This window comes from Merops nubicus, unplaced genomic scaffold (genome assembly GCF_000691845.1).
Source record: "Merops nubicus isolate BGI_N331 unplaced genomic scaffold, ASM69184v1 scaffold22242, whole genome shotgun sequence".
In the NCBI taxonomy this organism is placed as follows: domain Eukaryota; kingdom Metazoa; phylum Chordata; class Aves; order Coraciiformes; family Meropidae; genus Merops; species Merops nubicus.
In genome coordinates this window covers 1-9344 of record NW_008594577.1, presented here as the reverse complement: position 1 = coordinate 9344, position 9344 = coordinate 1, and positions in this window count along the sequence as shown.

Here is a 9344-nt window from a genome sequence, read left to right as displayed (position 1 = left end):
AAATAAATACAGTTTGAGAATAAGCAATATATATTTCAGTCAAGAAGATTAGCATTCTTCCTTTAGCTAGAAATCTTAATTTAATACATACAATACAAATAATAAAACCTGATTTCTTTTTGTGTAACTTTTCTTTTTTTAAAAAACATTTTTAAACCTGTACTTAGAATAGTTCTGTTTAAATGCTTTTATACAGGTATCTCTAGATAGCAAAACTTTTGTTTGCTTATGTTCCTTTCCTGTTGACACTGGTACCCTAAATATGAGAAAGTAGCATTTGCCAGGTGATCTACAGAAGCCTTATGTCTCTGCTAAGTGTCCTTTTCAACATATACAGTCCTGGAAGTTACTCTAGCTCTGAGGGAAATCTTGATCAAAAGGATTCTAGCGGATTGACAACGTATCTGAAAATAAAAGAAAAAGAAACAGTAGGTTGATCCACATGTCGCAAAATTTTCTTAATACAATGGCAGATTAGGTTGTTCTGTAAACCCACAAAACTAAGGAACCATGCCACTATCACTGCAGTGAGGAGATTCAAGCTCCATCAACTACAGGTTGCTAGATGCTTTAGGGCAGAAGCAGGAAGATAAATAAATTGAGTAGTTACAGTTGTCATATTTCAAATGCAAGGAAGTAAAAGAGATGACGGAGAACAGAAAGAATAGACTGCTTTTATCATCTACAATTATTACTGTTTGACCTCCTTTTCATTTTGTGGTCTCTTGTAGCACTGAAATACCTACTACTCCTCAACAGGGCAGAAGGAGAAAAATCACTTATGTCAGCATTCAGGTGATGACATAGAGTGCTAAAGGTAGGCGGAAGCAGACACAGAGGGAAAAGAGAAGTAATGGGTGGATGCATAGTGAAAAAGTTAACTGCTACCCAGAGAAGTCATATCTATGCCACCGTTTGAAACGTTTGCATGATCTTATAGGAGATTATTACATTGTATATTATAGTATTATGTTATTACATTGCTCTCTACAACTACCTAAGAGGAGATTGTAGCGAGGCAGGTGTTGGTCTCTTCTCCCAAATTACTGATGATATGACGAGAGGAAATGGCCTCAAGTTGCACCAGGGGAGGTTTTTATTGGATGTTAGGAAGAATTTCTTCACTGAGAGAGTGTTTAGGCACTAACTTCTTTACTGTAAGGGTTCCAGAGCACTGGAACAGGCTCCCCAGGGAGGCTGTGGAGCCTCTTACCTTGGAGACTTTTAAGACCCGTCTGGATGTGTTCCTGTGTGACCTGCCCTAGACTAGATGGTCCTGCTCTGGCAGGGGGGTTGGACTCGATGATCTCTGGAGGTCCCTTCCAACCCCTGACGTTCTGTGATTAGCTCTCTTAAAAACCACGCATTTCTCCGTTTTCAGATTTAGTGAATGCTGTTGGGAGTTTTTCAACAAAATGTTTTCTTTTCTATACAATCTGAATATGAAAACAATATCCACTTTGTGTAATATCTAGTCTACCAAAAGGAAAAGGAATGAGATTCAAATTAGCTTCAGAAGGATCAAAACACTTAATTTTCCTCATTAATCCATTATTGGGGATTTTTATATGTATTTGTTTTGGATTTTTTTTTTTTTATGGTACACTCATTTACGATTATAAATACTGTTCTAGTTAAATCGCTTGTTTTGAAGCATTATACACCAGTTATTATTATTATTATTAGCCCAGGGAGGTGGTGGACTCATCATCCCTGGAGGTTTTCATAAAACGAGTAGATGTAGCACTTGAGGCTATGGTCTCGTGGTTAGGGAAATGTTGGGATGGAGGATGGACTTGATGATCCTAGAGGTCCTTTGCAACCATAGTGATTCTATGATTCTAGATTAACTTATTTCATTAAATAAATATGTACGTATTCTATAAAAGATAGTGCCTCTCAAGAATGTCGTGTAACTGCAACTATTACATGTTGTTTTATTAAATACAAGTAGTATTTTACACTATCAGTTGCAATATTATTTGCAATTATTACTACTATATCCCTAAAAGTTTACTGATAATAGCATAGAAGTAATATGTAATATTTCACACTTATTAAAGTTTCATTTACAAAAATGTTATTTAAAAATATTTACTCTGCCTTATTCTTGCATGATTTGGGCCTTTTCAGACTATCTGTGAATTAGTTTGTTATCTGTGAATCAGGTTGTAACATTAATTATTTTATGTCCAATCAGTTGGTCAATCAATGCATGCCTAACAATTAAGTTTAACTTAAGACAAACTTTAAAAGGGTCCCTCTTCTTTATGAAACCTACCAGTCTAGTTCTGTGCCTGAAAGACATATGCTGAACAGCTGCACTAGGAGGTTACTAAACCATATTTGCAAGGAAAAAAGGCTATTTGTAAGACAGTTTGATGTAATCCCAACAAAAGAAAAACAAAGGAGAAAAGCAAAGAGATGGCAGGAGCTGTATCAAAGTTCTGAATAAACCTGAAAACAATATGAAGCGTATACATTTTGATGTGACTAAAAGGCAGTCTGCTACAATATTACTATATTTCTCAAGTTCCTCTGTATTTATTTGCGAGATACATCTTTGAAATATCTTCAACATTCAGATTAGATTTCAAATCAAAATGTGTCATTTATTATTCATTTAATGTGTCATTTATAATTCATTTAATCCTATTCTTCATACAGAAAAAGGTAGATGAAGCCGATGTCAGGAGGCTACACATAAATAACAAGCCTATATATTGCAATGGAAAATACATTTCATTTAGTGCTTTCCACCTATTACTGCAATAAGATAATATCTTTATATCAGAATATTAGAAATGGTTTTCAAAAGAGCCATAATTCACGTGCTCTGAATACTAATTCAAATGCTCTTTGAAGAAAGTCATTCTAGACTATCATCATGTGAGACTGTCAGTATTAATTCATTCTGTGAGGTAAGCTAGAAAACAAAACTGCATGAAATTTGATGACATTCCTATTGTTACTATCATAGACACAGATTTGGCTGTATTAAGACAGTTTCTGTATTACACAGCAGGAGAGTAATTGATGCAGTGTATATTTGTAAGACAGCTACAAATACAAAATGTACAAGACAACTTTTATAATCTATGCAATTTCATAGAGTAAAACCTGTACTAAATACATATCCACTAGAATAACAAAAGATCTTTCCCATCATCACAACCCTTGCCTTTCTGAAGGGGGGAAAAAAACGTTCTTAAATTACAAACCTATTGCATATATATTAACCTAATAAATATAATTTTAGCAGTCTTTTCATACATAAATGGGTGTTAAATATTGTATCTAATCTGTATTTGAGCTCCCTTCTTAATACACCACTATAATTAACATCCATAAACCTTGCATACACGCCACAGAGTATAAATACGTAAGTTTAAAAAAAAGGTTGCAACGGATATCAAATATCCTGATTTGCCCAAATTAATCTTATTTGTGTCTGTAAAATTTCCAGTTCTGACTTAATTTGACAAGTTCATTATCACTCTGTGTTACTCAACATTTAAGATAAATCAACAGCGTTTGATCTTATCTTAAGCCTTAATTTTCACTTATTTACTAGAATTTTCTTCACTGAAATCCAGAATATGACTGCAGATTTTTTTTTTTTTTTTCTCTTTTGGGCTTAAGAAAATTTTATACAAACACTTTCTTTTGCACTCTGTATATTTATCAGTTTCTACATAAAATGGACAGAAAAATGTATCCATCCTTTTTTTATTTGTTTTTAAGAGCCTGGGGTAGAAGCAGAACCTGATTAATCATTATTTGGGAACATCACACAATTAAACCTAAATTCCAATTCAAAGACTACTTTGTATTGTAGGGAACACCACAGGATTATTATTTTCAACAGCAAGAATAGGCAGGCGTTTGAAATCTTTTGTTGGTCCAATTTTCAATTAGTCCAAACTATCTATATTCAACTTCCCCCTCTCTCCCCTCCCCCCTCCCCCCATCTGTGTGTGGTATTTCACCGATGTTTAAGTACATTCTTATGGCACAGTATTGTTTTCGCCTGTGGAGTTGTGCTACCATCAAAAAGAAAACACAGCTATTATTTATGTTAGTTTGGTAGTCAGACCTCAAATTACGTATGGTTTGCTATTTGAGCAAGCTCAGAGGGACCAAAAGCAGTAATTTATTTTTTTTTTCCATTCTATAACTGTTTTCTCCATCATCAAGAAGTTCCCTTACAATTTTGCTGTACTTAAATTCCATTTCATATAATCACTCTCCTCAGAAACAGAATTATTCAATTACATGGCTCCACTGCACAGCAGAGGTCAGCTGTTAATAGCTAAGATGTATTGTGATGAGTTTTATTATTTCTAGCCAGTGAGAGAGATAATGTCTTGCATTATAAAGCTTCAGTAACCATCAGACTTCTCATTCATTTTTGAAAACAAATGGGCAACCCAATCTACAAGTGAACAGATAAAAACCCTACATATTTTATGACAAATAATTACAGAAGTTTAACGTAAACATGACACATACAAACATAAATAATAAAATCTTACAGTTTTGCTTCAACTGATTTTAAGCAATCTTTACCACACAATGGTATGCGATTAAACTAATTACCTTTTGTCACCCATCTTTAAATATTATTACTTTTTCTCTTGCCCAACACTTCATCAAAAAAAACAGAGAAGTACAAAATAATGGAATAAGCATTACTAAAAAGCAGTGCAGAATTGAAAATTAATCTGGTTTGAAATGAAAAGTTTGCTTTGCTTGTCATTCATTAGTATAATATACACACATTTAGAACAAAATAAGATTTTTTTATTACACTATAAGGACAAGTTCAAGCAATAAAAAAATCAAAAAGATACTCTATGCATTGCAAATTTTCTATTGTTTGAACTCATGCTATATTCTAATGCGGTAGTAAATTATACCAATTTTTTAATCTAAAGGTTTTCAATATAAATATTTAGGAAAGCAAAACAGTGAAGGCACTGTTGAAATGGTAGGGATTTTGGTTAAATGGAGTTCTAACAGCCTGGTCAAAACTTACTACTCTAATGTACTGAGCATACAGAAGAGTCTTTTACATTTAAAATGGATACTAGTTAGCTTTTATAGCTTTTATTTTAAATGTACCAGATGAATGTGTCAATGATTTACTTATTGGATATGGAACTGTGATGGAGTGTTTCACACAGTGTAAATATAGAGGAAGATGTAAGTCCTGGACTTTGCATGTGGATAGAATTTTTTCCAACTGATTTAATTTTTGCAGCATTTCACTCAGACACTTAAAGACACTTTCACATAGATAATTGAAGGTATATTTGTGAAAAAAAGATCATCCCTTCAGTCAAAATAAATAGTAGGTTTCTTGGTCACAGACTTTCAGACAAAGAACAGCACTTAAGTGACAGTGATACATGAAAGACAGAGACCTCAAGTCATGTTGTTCTGTGCTTTATTGTAAGTGGCATAAAACTGGAACATGCAGAACTTGAAAGGGTGGACTCAGTAGTCTTGTATGTCACCTATATCTCCTACATATTCTTCTGTCATTATTGTATATACTTGTGTTAACACTTCAAAGTTTTGGACTTGGATTCTATTGTGAGCACTGTGATGTTAATTTTTTATGCAAAAGAAATCTAATCCATTATTAAACTGCCAATTTTTCTCTCCTTCCTTACTGTGTTAAGGAAATAAACTTCTTTTTTTTTTTTTTAATAGTATATCTCCCACTCTTCTTTCCATACAAGTAATAGGCTTCATAATATTTTAATTCCAATTTCACATCAAAATTTGAAATTCAACATTAAAAGCATTGAAGGCATATTAAAATTTAGGTATCATTTTTTATAGAACCACAGATTTATTAATGCTGTCAGTCACATCTGGAGATGTCTAGTCCAGCCCTGGCTCAGATCTAAGTCACCTAGAAATGGTAGCTGAAGAGTTGCCCAGAGTCACCTTTTGTTCAGTTTTAAATATCTCAAAGAACGGAGGGTCTGCAAACACTCTTGACAGCCTTCTCCAGCACTCAGTCACTCTTGGAATAATAGTAATAATAATTTTTTAATTTATGTTTAAACAGAGCTTTCTGTGTTTCAGTTTGTGTCCACTGCCTCTTGTGCTGTCACTAAGCTCCGCTCAGAAAAGTCTGACCCAAATATTGTCACTCCCTACTATCAGATATTTATACATATAAGGTAAGATCTCGCTAAGCCTTCTCTTTTCAGGTTAAGCAGTCCCAGTTCTGAATTTCTTGTTAGCTGAACAATGTTTCAACCCCATCCCAGCCCTTGCGGCCCTTCACTGGACTCACTCCAGCACGTCTCTAACTCTCTTGTACTGAGGAGCCCCCCCTCACTGGACCCAGCTCTCCATCCAGATGCATCTCACCACTGCTGAGTAGAGGGGAAGGATTAGCTCAGCCCAGGAAGCCGTTGGCTTTCTTTGCCACAAGCACACATTGCTGGTTTGTGGTCAACTTGCTGCCCACCAGGACTCCCAGGGCCTTTTCTGTCAGGCTGTTTTTCAGCTGATCAGCCTCCAGCATGCAAGAGGCTGTTCCTCCCCACATACAGGGCTTGCCACTTTCCTTTCCTGAACTTCATGAATCTCCTGTCAACCCATTCCTTTATCATGCCCAGATGTTCAGAACAGCATCTTGACCACGATTTTGATAAAATATCTTACTCAAGGAAACAAATGAAAGAATTTCTCCATTTTCATTTTACTTCACAGATTAACCCAAGGGCAAATGTCACTCTTAATTACATCCATATGAATCCCCAAGACAATGGAAAAAAACAAAAAAAAAGTTATTATGAATAGTCAGACATAGATCAAGGGATCTGTTGTTACGAGTTTAAGCAAGAAGTTTCCAGACTTACAAACTGCTTTACTTACCAGATGTTTCATAGAATCATTTAGGCTGGAAAAGGCCCTTAACATCACCAAGTCCACCTGCTACCCTAACACTGCCAAGCCTACCGTTAAATCATGTCCCTGAGCACCACATCTATACATCTTTTAAATACCTCCAGGGATGGTGACTCAAGTACTTCCCTGGGCAGTTTGGTAATCCTGGGCAGCCTGGTAACACTTTTGGTGAACAGGATTTTCCTTATATCCTAGATGTCTAGATTGGAGTAAAATTGCCAACTTTGTCATATAAAATTGAGAAATCAGCCACTGTCAATGATGTAGTTTTCAAAGTATCACTACATTGATTCAGTTCTAGCTGATTGGTATGAGCTGAACAATAGTCTGGTCAGTACTAGCTGATACAGTATTATTAGCTGATACAAATTAGCCGATCAAAATGAGTTGAAACAAGTTTTCAGTCACTGAATTTGGCATGCAGACTCAACATTAGAATCCTGAATATGGACATGTGAAGGTCTAACCAGGTACCTCTAACAGAAAGTATTAATTGTTCTATACCCAAAAAACTTCTGCTGAAATATACAACCACTAAAGAATCCCTACACAAAACCATGAACAATAGAAACTGTCAAATAATCCTGTTAGTTCTCTACAATGAACTCTTGTTAAATGGTTCATTGTCCAGCATTCATTATCTACAGTCAGCTTGGTATTGTTTTTTTTTTTTTTATTTTTTACTGAGGCAACACACATCCAGAAGTTGTCTACAAGTACAACCAACGGGTCAGGTTAGCCCCCTCCCAGTGCTGTTCGTCTTGCAGAGTTACAGTGCTGTGGCCTGACTTCATGCATCTCGACAGCGCAAATACCACAAATGAAGAGTTCCATGAAGAGCTGAAATGGCAGGTCTTAGGGGATCAGGCAGGAAAGCACTAAGCTTTACTGTTTGTTAGCAAGGGATCAGTGCCAATCAATTAATGATTTAATTACTTAGACTAATTAAGATAATGAACAACAGTAAGCCTACGATCAATTAGGTTTATCTAAACTTTCTATTTTCAGGATAGGAACTACATTCTTCTGACAGGTACTTTAAGTGTGAAGGTTGTGCTACTTCAGTCTCAAAAAAAAACACCCCAAAACCAGAATCAACAGAACATAAGGGTTGCATTTAGGAAAAACACCAGCAAACTGGCAGAGGGAACAAAATGTGAAAAAAAAAAAAAAAAAAAAAAAAGGAGCGAGAGAGAGAGAGAGAGAGAGAGAAGGGAAAAATAAAAAGCAATAGCAATTATACAGATCCTATACTCTAATAACTTGGGAAAGTATGCTAAATTTTAGCAAAATGATGATTCTTAAAATTCTTTGCAGAAGTAGAACTTTTTTTTTTTAACCAGAAACAAACAAACAAACAAACAAACAAACAAAACAAAAACACTTGTGTGCAATTACACATCCCTACCACTTTTAAAAGTTTTGTCTAGTCTTGACAGATAAAAATTAGATTTGGGCTTCTTTTTATGTCATTTATGAGAACTTACTCTTCACTGAAAGTACTGAAAGATCAGCAGAAAATGTCTTGTTTGTCTGATTGCTTGTCTGATCATACAACATAGATACCACTGAAAAGATCTTTTGACATTTTTGGAAGCAGTCTGGTCAATTAAAAATAATTTTAAATGTCCTAAACCAGAAATAGAGTGAGAACATGTGTTGATTTGGATATGAAGAACGCAAGGCTGCTACTATTTAAGCTTTACGTTGTAATGCTACTTTACTGACCTCTAATGAGATTCTGCAACTTAAATAATTTTTTTCTGCAACTTAAGTGGAATTTTTCAGTCTATTATTTCCACATGGCCGATCCTACTTTGTTTCTACTTTGTGATGCATAATTGACAACATTTCTCTACCAGATTCTATGGCCATCTAGGAAAAAAAACTCATGCTTACTTTTGACATTAACAGGCATGCAGAAGCTACCAAAAGAAAGAATAAAGGCAGCTGAAGAGGAAAAGGGATGCATAGGAATAAGCAGAAAGAATGAAAGAATGACATAGGAAATCATAATGGCCCAACTGAGAGGGTGAGGCCCACAGGAGATTCACAGCATGGCAGAAAAGTGGGGTCACTCTCTGGTGCCACAGAATACAGGGTAAGCATTGGATGATGAAGTGCAGGCACAAGCCTGCCAAAACAGCATTGCAGGTGCACAGCAATCCCTCTGAATTCCACTCAAGCCAGCAGAAGAGCTCCTCCTTACAGCAAAAAGCACATCTTCTCAAACCAGAAGACATCCGCTGCAGGCCTCCATCTACATTCAGAAAACACTCCACCTTTCCCTGAAGGAAATTTGGCCACAGATTGCAAAAGGTATAATCACCTTGTAAATAGTGCACCCTTTGCCCTTAAGGACAGGCAGAACTTGTGTTGTGGTGAGAGGCTTGGAATGGGGTCGTGACCTT